Here is a 14,622-nt window from a genome sequence, read left to right on the forward strand (position 1 = left end):
TCTGAAAGACTTTATTATTTACAAATAATTTTGGAGGGTGCACTTAACAATTGATCGATATGCTTTTCATGAAGTAGAATTTCCGGGCTCCAAATTATTTAGATTCTCTGTGGAAATAGTCTGCCTGTTTCAGGAATTCAGTGTGCTGAGTCTTGCTCAGCAAACACCACGAATTCTTAGGCTGAGACTCGACTCATGGCTGAATGGCTGGAGTCAGAGGTAGGACTAGTATTTCAGTGTGTATTGTGTGGCCCTAGCAGCAGGTTGTATAGTCTACTTGTTTAATAAGTTTTGGACTTAATTCAGTAAAGCAAAATGCAACAGTCCTTAATAAAAATGTATGTATCTTATGAATGTTATTTTCATCATGGTATTCCTTTGGCACAAATGGATGAAATGTTGTCTGGGTTTTTTTTTTACTGTTTCTCAAGTTACTGACCAATATGTCAAACTGTGTATTTAGTGGCTTCTTTTGTCTATGTTCATCCATCATACTGTCCAGTTTTTATTTATTTGGGAACAGGCAACCACATGTCCCAGAGTCAGTGCCATCCAGGTGACTGTCAGTGAAGAAAAGGTGCAGTTATCTGGCAACCAAAGAGGCTGCTGATCTTGTGGATTAGTATGTTGAACGCCCCAGAAAGATATGCCAGAGGCTCAAATTATGTAATGCTTTGAGCAGGAAGCCACTGAATTGTGTGCAGAGTGTGTCACCAGCAACAGTCTGATGTCCTTGGCAAGGCTCCACTCCAGGAAGAAGCTGAGGTTTCTTAAAGGCTTCAAATGAGAACAAACGATTTAACAACATGGCCCTTGCTAGAGTAGCTTGCCCCATTGAAGGCAGGAGCTGGCAGCACACAGCCTTGCTGCCTGCTGTTAGGAGGCAGGGTGCTGACATAACATTGTTTTGGGAAATGTGGTTTCCCATCCACAAGTGTGTACCAGCTGGCACCATTTTATCAAAGACCTAGTGTTAGAATGAGGTTTTTTTTTTTTCCCCAGGTTTTTTGGTTTTGTGTGTTGGTGGGTGGTTTTGTGTTTTTCTAGGTTTGGTTTGTGTTGTGGTGTGTTTTTTTCCAGATCCTGAAAAAAATTTACAAAGTAAGAAAACTTTAGAAACTATATCCAGATTGCTGTATAGGGAATTTAGGTCTGAAAAATATTAAAAATTGTGTGTCTAAAAATAACTGATAGATAAGCTATGGTTGATGTTCCTTTTTGGCACAAAATGAGTGAAGGTTTGGTAGGTAATGACTGTTTCAGGCCATGTTGACAGGCTGAAATTGTCATGTTTAAGTTAGTTTCTAGTGGTCTTCTCTAAATTGCATGCTTGTCTTTACTTTTAATTATGAAAAATTAATTTAATTATAAAAATTAGGCAAAAGGTCCTTATTGGAATTCTATAAAGTTTCAGTCTCCCAGTGAGTAACTCAAGGAGGTGCTCTTTATTTGTAGCCATGTGTCCATAGATGGACAGTTATAGACTTCTAGAAGTGTGTTCCTGTCAGGTCATTCTTCCTGATCATTTCATAGAATGACAGGTGAAAAAGAAAACTTTTATGTTAGATCCCTGTTGATGAAAATTTGTCTTCTGCTTTAAAATAAAAATGAAAGAAAACAACCTGTTGTCAAGCCTGAAATCTTGATTAAGGTTGTCCATCCTTTTGAAGGATTATCATGATTTAGCTGGGGCTTTCGAAAACTGAAGTCCTTGTCCTAGTAGGTTACTAAAGGGTTAAGTCACATGGGGGGAGAGAGAGAGAGAGAGAGAGGCAACCCATAAGGTATATTTGAGGTGATCGGAAAGTTCAGGTGACTAGGCAAGAAACAAGTCTTGCCTTGCTGAACAGTAGTTAAGGAATTTGTGTTGTGGCCAGTGATGAACATTGGACACTTCAGAATTTGATGCTTCAACACCTGGTTAGGTGTTCAGTTGCACTTGAGATCCTGTGGTATCTATCTGGTTAGGTGTGCAGGAAGTGAGGAACATAAAATGAATGATCCTCTGCAAAAAAAGTAGGTATCAAGGTAATTAAGACCAGCTTATTCAAAAATTTAAAATTTACTGAATTTAAACTTTCTTTTTTTTCCTTTGGAACAGGAGAGAAATTAAAATTGTAGTTTTTCTATTTTAGCCTTTACAACTAGCTGTGGAATAAAGGGTAAAGGTGAAGCTGCAGCTGCTGCCCATTACCCTTTCAGTGGTTAGGTTACTGTGAATTAGGGATTGCTTAGTGTTTCTGCCTCTGTAACTGAGACTTGACTCTGGCTCTAAGTGCTTCCCTCAAAGAATTTGCAGTCTTACTAAAAGGGCCATTGGAGATTTTGAACACAAACAAGCTTCTGAAGAAATACTTAACTGGTGAAAAGAAAAAGTCTTTTGGTATTTGCATAACTAAAAAGAAACCAATTTTTTTCATTAAATTGTAAGGTTGTACTCATCTGTTTACATTGCGCATGAGAAATTTCAGAGCCCAATGGTGATTTTACCCAGAAAGCTGTAAATGATTAAAACTAGTTGAGAAACAGATTCTGTTTCTGTTATGTGCATTACGTGTGGCGTGATGCTACTGATTCCAGTGGAGCTGTGCTCGATTTAATGCTGATGTAACTGTATTGAAATTTGACCACAATCTGCAAGAGAACAAAAATATCTGAGGTGTATATCTCATTGCAGTCTAATAGAGTGGCTTGTATGCTTGAAAATATTTTTGTAATGTCTTTGGTTTTCCAACAGAAACATGTTTTGAATGGTGAGTTTATTTTAGCATTTAGTTGGCTTCAGTTGACCCCAGAAGTAAGTGTAAGGACACTTTTGTGTTCAGTTGTGAGGTGACAGAGACCCAGTGATGTCTTGTCATGTAGTTATAAGCTGCTGAGGCCAGCCTGAAAGTGCACTAGCAAAATGGGTTTGAGGCATTAAAAAACAAAAAAAAAAAACCCCAAAAACCCAAACAGAAGCACTGTGTAGTGTTTTACTAGACAAGCAAACTGTCAGTGTTTAATGACAACAAAGTACCTAGCCATCATCCTCTGAGCTGGTATTTGTGTTCTGGAAAAACTTATGTTTTAATGGAAGTTTTTGGCAACTTTGGGAGAATTCAAGAGAACAGGAAACTATTTCCTTTAACTGCTCTCATTGCTGTAGTTGTAATTGCCATCATTCTCAGTCCCTCTAGTATACTACTTGGGGAGTTTAATGCATCGTGAGTTTTCAAGGCAAGCGCTAGACCTACCACATGCTCTGACCTCTCTTGGCTGAGACACTTGTTTTCTAGAACCATTCTGTTTTCTTACCTTGCTGAGACTTTTTCCTTTTTATTTCTTTTCTTCTGTACTTCATAAAACTGAAAAGGTATCAGTTCAGATTTAATCCTGAGTATGCACCTAGAGGATGCTCTGAATTTTAGGCAGCAATTTATTTTACTTTAATGGAAAAAAGATGAAGCTTAATGAAAGAGCAAAAATACAGCTTCTGTCCTAGTATGCAGGAGCTCTTGATAGAGATTAATTTGAAAGAGCTGCAGTTAATTTCACGTTATTTTCAATGGCGAACACACGTTACACTTTTCTTTTAAAACATCTTCTCTTATAATACATCAATTTCTAATCTAAGTTTGGATTTGTCTTAATTTTTGAACACTTTTGCCCTTTTCATTGCAGTTTCTGTAAATCTGCTGCTTTGCTTGTTGAGTGGCTGTTGTGCTCGTGTCCATTTTAAGCTGTTACACAAATGACTTGGATACAGAAATCAGTTGGGTTTGTGCATTAAAAAAAAAGGGGGGGGGGGGGGAACTAACAATAGCAAACCAGTTAGTATTACCGATACAGGTGTGACAGCCACAGGATCTGTACAAGTGCTTCCTCAGAGGAAGCTTGGGGAGAGGTCAGAGTGCTTTTTCCTTGAAGCACTCAACTTTATGATGCACAGAGTATATTGTGGAAGATGAAAATACTGCCACATCCCTAGGACCCTTCTGTGACCCTAACTCTGCCCTGATGTCTGGAGCTGAGGGAATGGTGTAAATCCCTTTACCCACTTGTCCTGCCCAGAAGTGCTGAATGCACCCTGTGGTGCCAACACTTTCCCTACACAAATAGGGGCAAAACCAGAAGTGGACATCAGTGAATTAGTTGATGCTTTCATCCTTCTAAAGTGTTGGCAAAAGCAATGGGAGAAGTATGTTTTAGTACTAATAGTGTCATAATTTACTTTTTACTAAATCAGGCATCTCTCATGCCAGCTTTATATCCCTCAGAATAAAATGGGCTTTTTTTGCTCTGCTCCTGACACTGCTCTGTTCTTGGTCTCCATTGTGTAGGGTTACTGGCTGGTTTTAAATGATTGGAAGAGTGGGTATTACATGTTAGTTTCACCAGGAACTATGATGCTTTTGCGTAGATAACAGACAGAAGAGAATTTCAAAATAAAATGAACTTCAAACAAAAACTCATTGAGTGTGCAATATTTATGCTTGCTCTAGTGTACATACTCTGATCCATAACGAGAAATTATTTCTGAGAGAAAAATAAGGTCTTGAAGTAGTTCACTGTGTTTTTATTAGGTAATTAAATATTAGTATGCACAATTAAGCCTTTTCTTTTCTTTTTTTTTTGGTGGAAAGGAAGACATTCTCTACAATGGAAGTGTCTACAGAGTAAAAATTTCTGATTTTCAAAAGGTATGTGGTTTTCTGTTCTTCTAACATTTTTGGTTTTTTACTAGATTATTTACTTAAGTTTAAAATGGTTTAATGTTTCAACGCTGCAATGTCCATATTAGTAGAATGAGAAATGTATTCTGAAAAAGCAATGGTTGGAGTTTATGAGAAGAGAGAAGTTATTAGAAATGTGGGTTGTAACTTTGCAAATTATGTGCTGTGGTCTCCTGAAAACCAGATATCCTGGCACTAAGAAAGAAGTGTGTGTGTGAGGATGATCAGTGACACAAATAGGGGTATTCTAGGTCCTCAGTGGCCTCATCTTTTTGTAGTAGCCTAACGTTCTGGGAGGTAAGGGTGAGTAATAGACACATCCTTTCTTTCCCCCCACCCTCAAGTCTGACTAAACTGCAGTGATGTGGAACCAGTCTTAACACAGCTTCAAAGGCAATTTAAGTGCTCCAATCTCTGTGTGATTCCAGCAGATTCTCCTCATCTCAGATTTGTGGAAAACTGTTTATTTATTTTAATTCTCAGGATTGGGTCAATTGCACGTTAAATTACGTTCGCTTCGTACATACTCCTAGTCTGAGTATCCTTTTCTTCCAGAAGCACCAAACTGGCACAAAATTCCACTTGCTTTAGCATCCAGGCCTTGAGAAGCTCAAAAGAGTTGTTGAAGCAATTGCTTTTTTCTCACTAATCCTGAGTGAGACCTCAATTTTGTCCTGTTGGTCAAGCCATTCAGTTTAGCTAAAGTGGGTTCTTTGATGCCGGTCCTTACTGCAGAGGAGCAGAGCACTGCACATGCAATTTGAGTCTAGAACTTCATGCACTATTCTTTCTACTGAAATTTTTGTAAGAGACTATGATGAGACAGCGTATTTACTTTTTGTTGTTGTTCATATCAAAATGTATCTAAATTCACATTAGAATTCCCTGATATAATGAGATGATATCTTGGATGAGGATTACAATTGCAGATAGACCTCCTCTAGAGGGATCTTTTGCAGGAAAATTTCAATGCAGAAAAGGTCATTGACACCAAAGGGTATGGTTGTGTTGGTTGTCTAGAATTTTAGAGTTAGGATTAACAGTATAATGATTGTAGGCAGTGCTTTATGTACGTATAACCTTGGCACTAGTCAGTAAAATGCTCTTCTGTTTTTCTTGTTTTTCACTTTTTGGTTGTTTGTTTATCCCAATGCTGTATAACACAAGGATTTGGGAGTTTGCTGCACTGTGACCTGGTGTTCTATCACAATTGGTTTGTTTATTTGTAACTGATAAAAATAATACTTCTGTGGGCACAAGTAGAGTTTGCTAAAATCATTAGACAAAAATTAAACCTACACTAACCAGAAATAGCTTTCTTGGAAAGTAGAAACTACTGTAAATATTTTTAGAGCAAAAGTCTGAATACAGATGGTGCTAACTTCTCATCCAGGTGTAAGCAGTAGAACTTGTACTAGAGATTTAGAATGAAATCACACCAGTGACAGAACTGCTGAGATAATTGGCTCATTTGTTAAAAAAGCAGGGGGATGAATCAGTTTGCCTTGAATAGCTCTTGCATTTGAACATCCTGCATGCTTTTAAAATAAAACTACATGAGAGAGGGAGAAGCTACTATGTATGGAGTTAGGTGAAGGAAGTTAGGGATGTTGCTTTTCATTATCCATTTGGACCCATTTTTAACCATTTAAACACAGCATGCATAAGGATGTGCCGTAGGTTTTACACGCCATCTTCAAAGTCAATGACTTCAAAAACTTTTGGAACAAAGGAAAAGCAAATTCCAGAACTTCTGAGTTTACATCAAGTAAATATGAAGAGAATTTGGCTCAATAACAAAACAAAAATAGCCCCAGGCAGTCACAATTTGTACACTCAGTCTTAGGGTCTGTGAGCAGCATAGTGTAGTTAATACTAGTTACAGTGAGAATGCTTGGGAGAGGTTTTTTTGGGTAGCAAGCATGCTAAAACATCATATTATTAAAGATAAGTGAGACCTTTGTGCATTATTGTCTGTTGCATTACAGTGTGATTCTAGACAGTATTTCTTCAGGAGATAAGGTCAGCCAGTGTCTCCTTACAGGTTTATTCTGTTTACATAGTGGTGGGAGGACAGGGGGGTTCAAATGGGAGATGTTGCCTTTGTCATAACACATTATTACCTATAATCATGCTCCCTTTAATGCCATCAGGAGCTACAGGAACTTTTTGACCCCTTTCCTGATCTTAAAGAGATTGATCTGAAACGAGAACTAGCCAAAGAAAATCTTTTTAATAAACTATGGTTTCCAACACTGTTGGAATAAACTTTAGTTTTAACAATTTAAGTTTTAATAAACTATGTTTCCAACACTGGAATAATAATTAACGCAATGTACAGATTGTCACAGTTACCTCATTGATTTTATCATCACCACTTTTTAGTTGACTTTTATGGAAGTGAAATAAGATCCCTATGGCATTTTTACAGGTTAGAATTGCAAAAGCTTTTGCAGATTAAAGGACAGATTATTTGGCATGTGTATTTTTGATGAAATTACCTGTGCTCTTGTGTGGGTACTCAATGTGTGACTATCTCTGATGGGGAGCTAAGAGCAGCATTCACCCCAGCCTCATTATTAACCCGAAGGGGATTATTAGTTATCACTGTATCTTGTGCTTAATAAGAGCCTGTGTTAATCCTAATTATGTGATTGTGTACTTTGTAATTAAAAAAAAAAAAGTATATTTACGTGGAAATATGAGGAAAGGCCTCAGTCTCTGATTTGGGTACAACCCAGCCTTGTGGAAAAGAGAGTCTGCTAATAAATTTGTTTAGGATTTAGCAGCACACTGGAGCAGTCACTGGTTGACTCTGTCCTGTAGGCAGGCAACAGTTTAACTGGACTGTGGTGAAGGAACACTATCATTTTTCTCAAAGTACTGACTCCACCTTGCTTTGAAAAATTTGAAATACCTTCCTGATTGAATGAAGGTGAAGGAAGGAAGATGCAAATTAGAGCTATCACCAAAGATAAGTTGAACTGTTAAAAGAAAGTAGGGATTCCCACTACTAAAACATTGTCCATTAATGTGTTTTAAAGGTGTTATTCAATAACTGGATCCTCAGCCTGGAGTTCATGAGCACTAAATAGACTACTGGCTAGAATCATAAAAGGAAGGCAGCAATATTAGGAGCTAGTGTTAGGTATATTTATCTGTGTGTGTGTCTTTCTTGTTTCTCTTTTACCTGTTTCTATATCATAGAATGGTTTGGGTTGTAAGGGACCTAGATATCTGGTGTGTTCCCCCCCTCCCCCCAGCCATGGGCAGGGACACCTTCCACTAGCCCAGGTTGCCCAAAGCCCCATCCAACCTGGCCTTGGGAGGAGAACTTCTCTGGGGAACTGTTTCAGTGCCTCACCAGCCTCACAGGAAAGAATTTCTTCCCAATATCTAATCTAAATCTACCCTCTTTCAGCTAAAAACTGTTACCCCTTGTCCCATCCCTACCCTCCCTAATGAAGAGTCCCTCCCCATCTTTCCTGTAGCCCCTTTAAGTCCTGGGAGGCTGCTCTGAGGTCTCCCCAGAGCCTTCTCTCTTCCAGGCTGGACACCCCTAACTGTCTCGGCCTGTCCTCACAGGGAGGTGCTCCAGCCTCTTGATCATCTTCGAGGCTTCCTCTGGACCTGCTTGAGCAGGTCCATGTCCTTCTCAGGTTGGGGCCCCAGAGCTGGACACAGCACTGCGGGGGGTGGGGTGGGGGGTGTCTTACAAGAGTGGAGTAGCAGGGAAGAATCCACTCCTTCAGCCTCCTGGCCACACTTCTCTTGATGCAGCCCAGGACACGGTTGGCTTTCTGGGCTGTGAGTGCACATTGCTGGCTCAGAGTCAGTTTTCCATCCACTGATACCCCCAAGTCCTCCTCCTTGGGGCTGCTCAATCCACTCCTTGCCTAGCCTGGATTTGTGCTTGGGATTGCCCCGACCCATGTGAAGGACCTTTCACTTACCCTTGTTGAATGCCATGACGTTTTCATGGGCCCACCTTTCTAGCCTGTCCAGGTCCCTCTGGATGGCACATTGAGCATGTCGACACACCACACAGCTCGGTGTTGTCAGAAAACTTGCTGAGAGTGCACTCAATTCCACAGTCTGTGTTGTCAACAAAGATGTTAAACAGCACAGGTCCCAGTACTAACCCATGAGCAATGCCACTCATCATTGCTCTCCATTTGGACATTGAGCCGTTGACCACAACTCTTTGAGTGTCAGTTCCAGCCAGTTTCTTATCTGCCGAGTGGTTCGTCTGTCAAATCTGTGTGTCTCCAATTTAGAGACAAAGATGTCCTGTGGGACAGTGTGAAAAGCTTTGCACAAGTCCAGATAGATGATGTCAGTTGCTCCTCCCTTATCCACCAACACTGTAACCCCATCATAAAAGACCACCAGATTTGTCAGGCAGAATTTGCCCTTAGTGAAGCCATGTTGGCTCTCACCAATCACCTGATTTTCCATATGCCCTAGCATATTTTCCCGGAGGATCCGCTCCATGATCTTGCTGAGCACAGAGTTGAGACTAACTGGGCTGTAGTTCCCTGGGCCTTCTTTTTCCCTCTTTATAAAATGGGGGTTATGTTTCCCCTTTTCCAGTCAGCGAGAACTTCAGCACGACTTCTCAAATGTGATGGATAGTAGGTGAGCCACTTCATCCACCAGTTCTGTCAGGACCTATGGGTGCATCTCATCAGGTTCCATAGACTTGCACACCTTCAGGTTCCTTAAATGGTCGCAAACCTGATCTTCTACAGCGGGCAGTTGTTCCTTCTCCCATTCCCTACCTTTGCTTTCTGTGTTGTGGACAGTGTGGCTGGAGCCCTTGCTGGTGAAGACTGAGGCAGAAAAGTTGTTGAGTACCTCTGGACAGCTTTCTCCATATCACAGATGACCAAATCTTCCCTTTCCTCCCAGAGAGGGCCCCCATTTTCTCTGTTCTCCCTTTTATCACTGACGCACCTATAGAAGTTTTTCTTGTTGCCCTTGATGTCCACGGCTAGATTTAATTCTATCAGGGCTTTGGCCTTCCTAACTGATCCCTAGCTGCCATGACAGTTTCCCTGTATGCCTTCATGGCTATCTGTCCTTGGTCTGCTGTGCAGTCTGTGATGCTTTTAAGCCCTGCCGGGACCGGAGACCACGTTGCTGTTGTCCCTCCCCCACCCTCAGACACAAGTAGGGCACAAACCCTAAGTTAAAAGAAGAAGAAATTTAATACAACAGTGTAATAAGCAATCTGAACAACAACGGTAGCAATGATAACAACAATAAACAGCAATAACAGTAAACAAGACAAAAGATATACAGAGAAATACCGCAATGGTTACAGACAGTTCGCTTGAGATGCTCCCCGCCACCAAAGCCACAAAGGAAAAAGCTTCCCATGCTGCCGCGTTGGACCTGACCTCAGTACGGTATGAATAACCCGGCTGGAGATCCCTTCCCCCTCTCTTCTGGGGAAACTTAACCCTATCCTAGCTGAACCAGGACAAGTCTGTAGTCTTCATTAAAACAAAAGTAGTTTTTCTTATCTTACTCTTAGAGTTACATTAAGGATAATATCAGAGTACTGGCAGAATCAGGGTCGCAGGTCTTGTGACAGAGGTAATGAAAATGGTGTGGTCCCTCTAGGGCATGTAAATATAGTGTTTTTCCACCCTGCTGTGTATTCCAGACTGAAACCTGTTCATCAAGGGGTTTGTGTGCTCTGATGGACCCTGGCAGCGTGGGGACAAAGGGTAGAGCAGCTGAACGTCAAGGTGGATAGAGGTTGGGGGTGAAATGGTGCAACTTTGTCTTGTATTCAAGATCATCATTAGAAGATCACTTAACCATACAGTCTTCCCTTCCTTTTGTGATTACAAAATACAGGACTGTCTACGGGCTCTTCTAAAACCTAGGTTCTTCAGTGTACTGAATCACAGAATCATTCAGGTTGGAAAAGACCCTTGGGATCATCGAGTCCAACCATCAGCCCAACTCTACAAAATTCTCCCCTACACCATATCCCCTAACATCACATCAACTGTTAGGTTGAAGCTTAACAGAATATGTCTACTATTATCTTTATAGTTGAAGCAAATACTGGTTTTGCTTTAACAGCCAAGGGAGTACTTGCTAGATTTGCATGACTAACTCCATATTTCTGGAGCCTCCAAAATAGTGCCATATAGCCATGGATGGCATCTTGTAGCTGTGAAAGTACTGCAAGCACAAACACAAACACTGTTAATGTGATGCTTCTCACACCAACGTACTTGTAAGAATTATCTACTGTAACTTCTAATGTTAGATCACTTGCTTGCTTTACTCGAAAAGACCAAACCTTGACAAACTTCTGTGTAATCTACCTGCTACAATCAGAAATATTTTGCACTTGTTTTCCTTATGCCGGTGTGGATCTGCGCTAACTCCACCGTCACACCTGCTGAGCATATTCATATAAGCACTGACATAACTGAGGATGGGTTTTAGTCCTAAAGTATTTGCTTCCTGGTAATTATATGGCGCATGGTAACTGCTCCCAAAATAGATGTGATGCTTTATAGGGGAGAATAAAGAAAAGTTGCCTTCTTGTTAAGAGACCAGTGCAATTTGCTCAGATAGCTATTCTCAAAATAAAGAGGTTTTTAATCCCAACTTTAGTCTGTGTCCTCACTGGATTTCTTCTTACTGTCCCTGATAAGCACAGCAATTAAGATACTTTATGTGGGTATTCTCCACCTGAGTTTTGCTCTGTAGCATCTGTTTTGGCCATGAATCCTACTACTGTGTTCTTAATCAGGTCCATTGAATCCTACAGCCTATCTGATTCTTTATACATGTTATCTCTGACTTCTGGAAATTGAGTTTTCAGGTCTGAAAAGTTATCTGCTGTTCATAAGCAACATGCATAGCTTACTTAAGTGGAGTGTACACTGAGTTTCCCTTCAGATGGACAATGTTTTCTTTATAAGAGTTCTCTTATTCTTAGCACATTTCTAGGTCAGGAATGCTTAAAATATCTTCTGTCATTAAAACTTGGAGTCAACAGTATAAAACAAAAATAGAGAGGCAAAAGAAAAATAAATGAAGCTTACTGCATCCAGATGAAGCATTGTTTTCCAAACATTCCCTGCTGTCTGTGATCATGTAGTCTTTGTACTTTCCTTTGAAAGACTGTTCTGTTTAATTACAGCAAAATCCAGCGATGTGTAGACCTTTTTGGTGAGAAATGTGAGCATGGAAGGAGCAGAAACTATATGCTGGTGAAGGTCTCAGACTGTGAAGGGTTAGTGGCTCAGAGAGGAGGCAGAGCTCTGGGAGCTAAAAAGTGATAACAAAAGCATACAGATAATTTAAGGTAGTAGTTACTGTCTCAGTTGTCAGGTTCCCTGTAGTTTCACATACATTTGAACTGACACTTCAGATAAGCAAAGTAGTCCCCAGTCTCACTCCCAGCCTTTATTTTCTTGTCCCTGGATGCTTGTTCACACCAAAAGCCTGCGTAAGTAACTCGTGAATCAGGTAACTGATCTGGCTGAAAAGCAGACCTGCTAAGTAAAATTCTAAAAAGTAATTTTAAACCCAGAGAACAGAAGGCTCGGGGAGAGACCATACTGTGGCCATTCAATACTTAAGGGGAACTTGCAAGAAAGGTGAGGACAGACTTTTTGGTAGAGCTGGTTGCGACAGGACAAGGGGTAATTGTTTTAAACTAAAAGAGTATAGACTTAAATGAGATACAAGGAAGATGTTTTCTACAGTGAGGTAGATAATGAAACCAGTTGCTCAGGGAGGTGGTAGATGTCCCATCCCTGGAAACATTCAAGGTCAGGTTGTACTGGGCTCTGAGCAGCCTGATCTAGTTGAAGATGTCCCTGCTCACTGCAGGGGATTTTGACCAGATGACCTTTAAAGGTTCCTTCCTACACTATGACTCTATGATTTTTCAGGTGAATCAGTTTTCATTTGTGCTGGCAGAGTAGAGGATAGTGAGGAAAGAAAGTGACTGGTGGACTTCTGGAGAGGACTCTTGATGTCTACCAGACTACTGCCTCTAATTATTCCATGGTAGGTCTGTCTTAAATGATGCCTGAATTTTCAGACATTCTAATGCAGAAAAAGGGAGGAAACAAATCTTGGTTACTGTATATTTTGGTTGGTTGTGACATGAGTTGTCTTGCACGGAGGAAGGTTGTTTTCTTTTTTCTGGGTATTTCTTTGACTGCCTTGTAAAACTTTCCCCTTGAGATTTATTTGCTACTCCCCAGGAAGGAAAGACTGTTTGCTTTTTTTCAAAAAGGTATGGGAATGTTATATAAGGAACTAAGCTAAGGTGTTGTTTTCTTCAAAAATTGTATTTCATCAGTGCCCAAAGCTAGAACCTTGTTCTTCTAAAATGTGCAAAGACCTGGTCTTGTATGCAAAGGTGGACAATGGGAAGAAGTGGTCAGAAAATGAGGCACAAAATGACAGCTCATATTGTTAGGCCTCAATAAAACCTGAAGAAAGTGAAGTTTTTGCAAATGTTTTGTTCTATGCAGACTCAGCTCACTAAGACATATTGGGTGCTTTGTGGTTTCTCCTCTCCTCCCTTCTTTTTTTTCCTGGGTTGATTTCTTCCTTAGTAGTGAATTAAATTGGCTCCAGGAGGAAACCAGAGCACAAGAATCTGCTCTAACTAACCAGCAGGAGTACACGTCTGGAAGTGGGGAGGGTAGAGTAGAAAGGAGGGGAGGGTAGAGTAGAAAGGAGGGGAGGGTAGAGTAGAAAGGAGGGGAGGGTAGAGTAGAAAGGAGGGGAGGGTAGAGTAGAAAGGAGGGGAGGGTAGAGTAGAAAGGAGGGGAGGGTAGAGTAGAAAGGAGGGGAGGGTAGAGTAGAAAGGAGGGGAGGGTAGAGTAGAAAGGAGGGGAGGGTAGAGTAGAAAGGAGGGGAGGGTAGAGTAGAAAGGAGGGGAGGGTAGAGTAGAAAGGAGGGGAGGGTAGAGTAGAAAGGAGGGGAGGGTACTATTCTCTTTCTAGTGTCTCAACCTAAGCTCAGACGGCATGACAGTGCAAAAGCTGAAGGGCAGTGGTAGGGGAGGCAGAGATGGTGAGGGACATTCCCATGTTCCCAAGGGATTCCTTTGCAGAGAGGTCAGTAGGAGTTTTGCACTCACTTCAACTGAGGCCAAGCTTATGAAAAAGAGAGAAATGGAGAGTGAAAGAATAAGCAGAACAATCTGGAAGATATGGGAAGAGTCGCAAAACAAATGAAGCAAGATAGAAGAAGTAGGAAATGTAATAGTAAAACTATCAGGTAGGGAAAATACATGGTGGGGAAGAAAGCAAGAAGTCATGTGCACAGCTGTGTTAGGGCAAAATTTTTTTATTCGTTTCTGACTCTCCTCACTCGCTCAAACTATCCACAGAGCCCTACTACTGATACACCAAGGTTATTTGCCTAGTAGATATGTTCTTTGAAACCAATGTGTTGTCTTATGCCACATGAATAGTGCGTTCATCTTTAGCTCTTACTGTTTTCTGGTGAAGCCAAAAAGAAAATTACTAAATTACTGCCAGAAATTGTATTTGTATTTGGAAAGGATTTTTTTTCCTTTCCTTCCAGTATTTTCAGCTTCTCTAAACCCCAAAACTATGGAAAATTTCACAGGGATGTTTTCTCTAATTATAGTTGTGGTCTGGTTTAGAGGAGCAATGCTTGGTTGCATGTTTAAGTAAAGAGATTCTAATCAAAGACAAAACTGTTCATCATCCTGTGGCTTTCCCAGAACCTGCTTTTGTTCTGGTGTTCATATCTGTTGTAATTTTGTTGCTCTTAAAATGAGTATGGCGTTAGAGAACAGGGTGTGTGCATGTTACGGAGTCTGCCCTGCTGGCAGCTGTTTACCTAAACAAGTCTTTTTGATCACTGTACCTGTGAAAACTGG

General features: G+C 40.7%; 1 protein-coding gene across 15 annotated transcripts in view; it reads left to right on the plus strand.

Moving 5' to 3' along the window:
• The window catches only part of PLCB4 (phospholipase C beta 4), a 220,632-nt gene that overhangs the window by 16,879 nt on the left and 189,131 nt on the right, over nucleotides 1-14,622 (plus strand). For 8 of the 15 annotated variants that reach the window (XM_074913212.1, XM_074913766.1, XM_074913696.1 and 5 more), the window contains exon 2: nucleotides 4,626-4,682. The exons of 3 other annotated variants lie outside the window; for them this stretch is intronic. The gene's annotated coding sequence lies outside the window, so the exon portion shown is untranslated. Of the gene's footprint in view, nucleotides 1-4,625; nucleotides 4,683-12,737; nucleotides 12,765-14,622 lie in introns of those variants that run through there. 4 more of the 15 variants (XM_074913462.1, XM_074913296.1, XM_074913622.1 and 1 more) reach the window with 2 other exon arrangements.

Source organism: Athene noctua, chromosome 1 (genome assembly GCF_965140245.1).
Source record: "Athene noctua chromosome 1, bAthNoc1.hap1.1, whole genome shotgun sequence".
Lineage (NCBI taxonomy): Eukaryota > Metazoa > Chordata > Aves > Strigiformes > Strigidae > Athene > Athene noctua.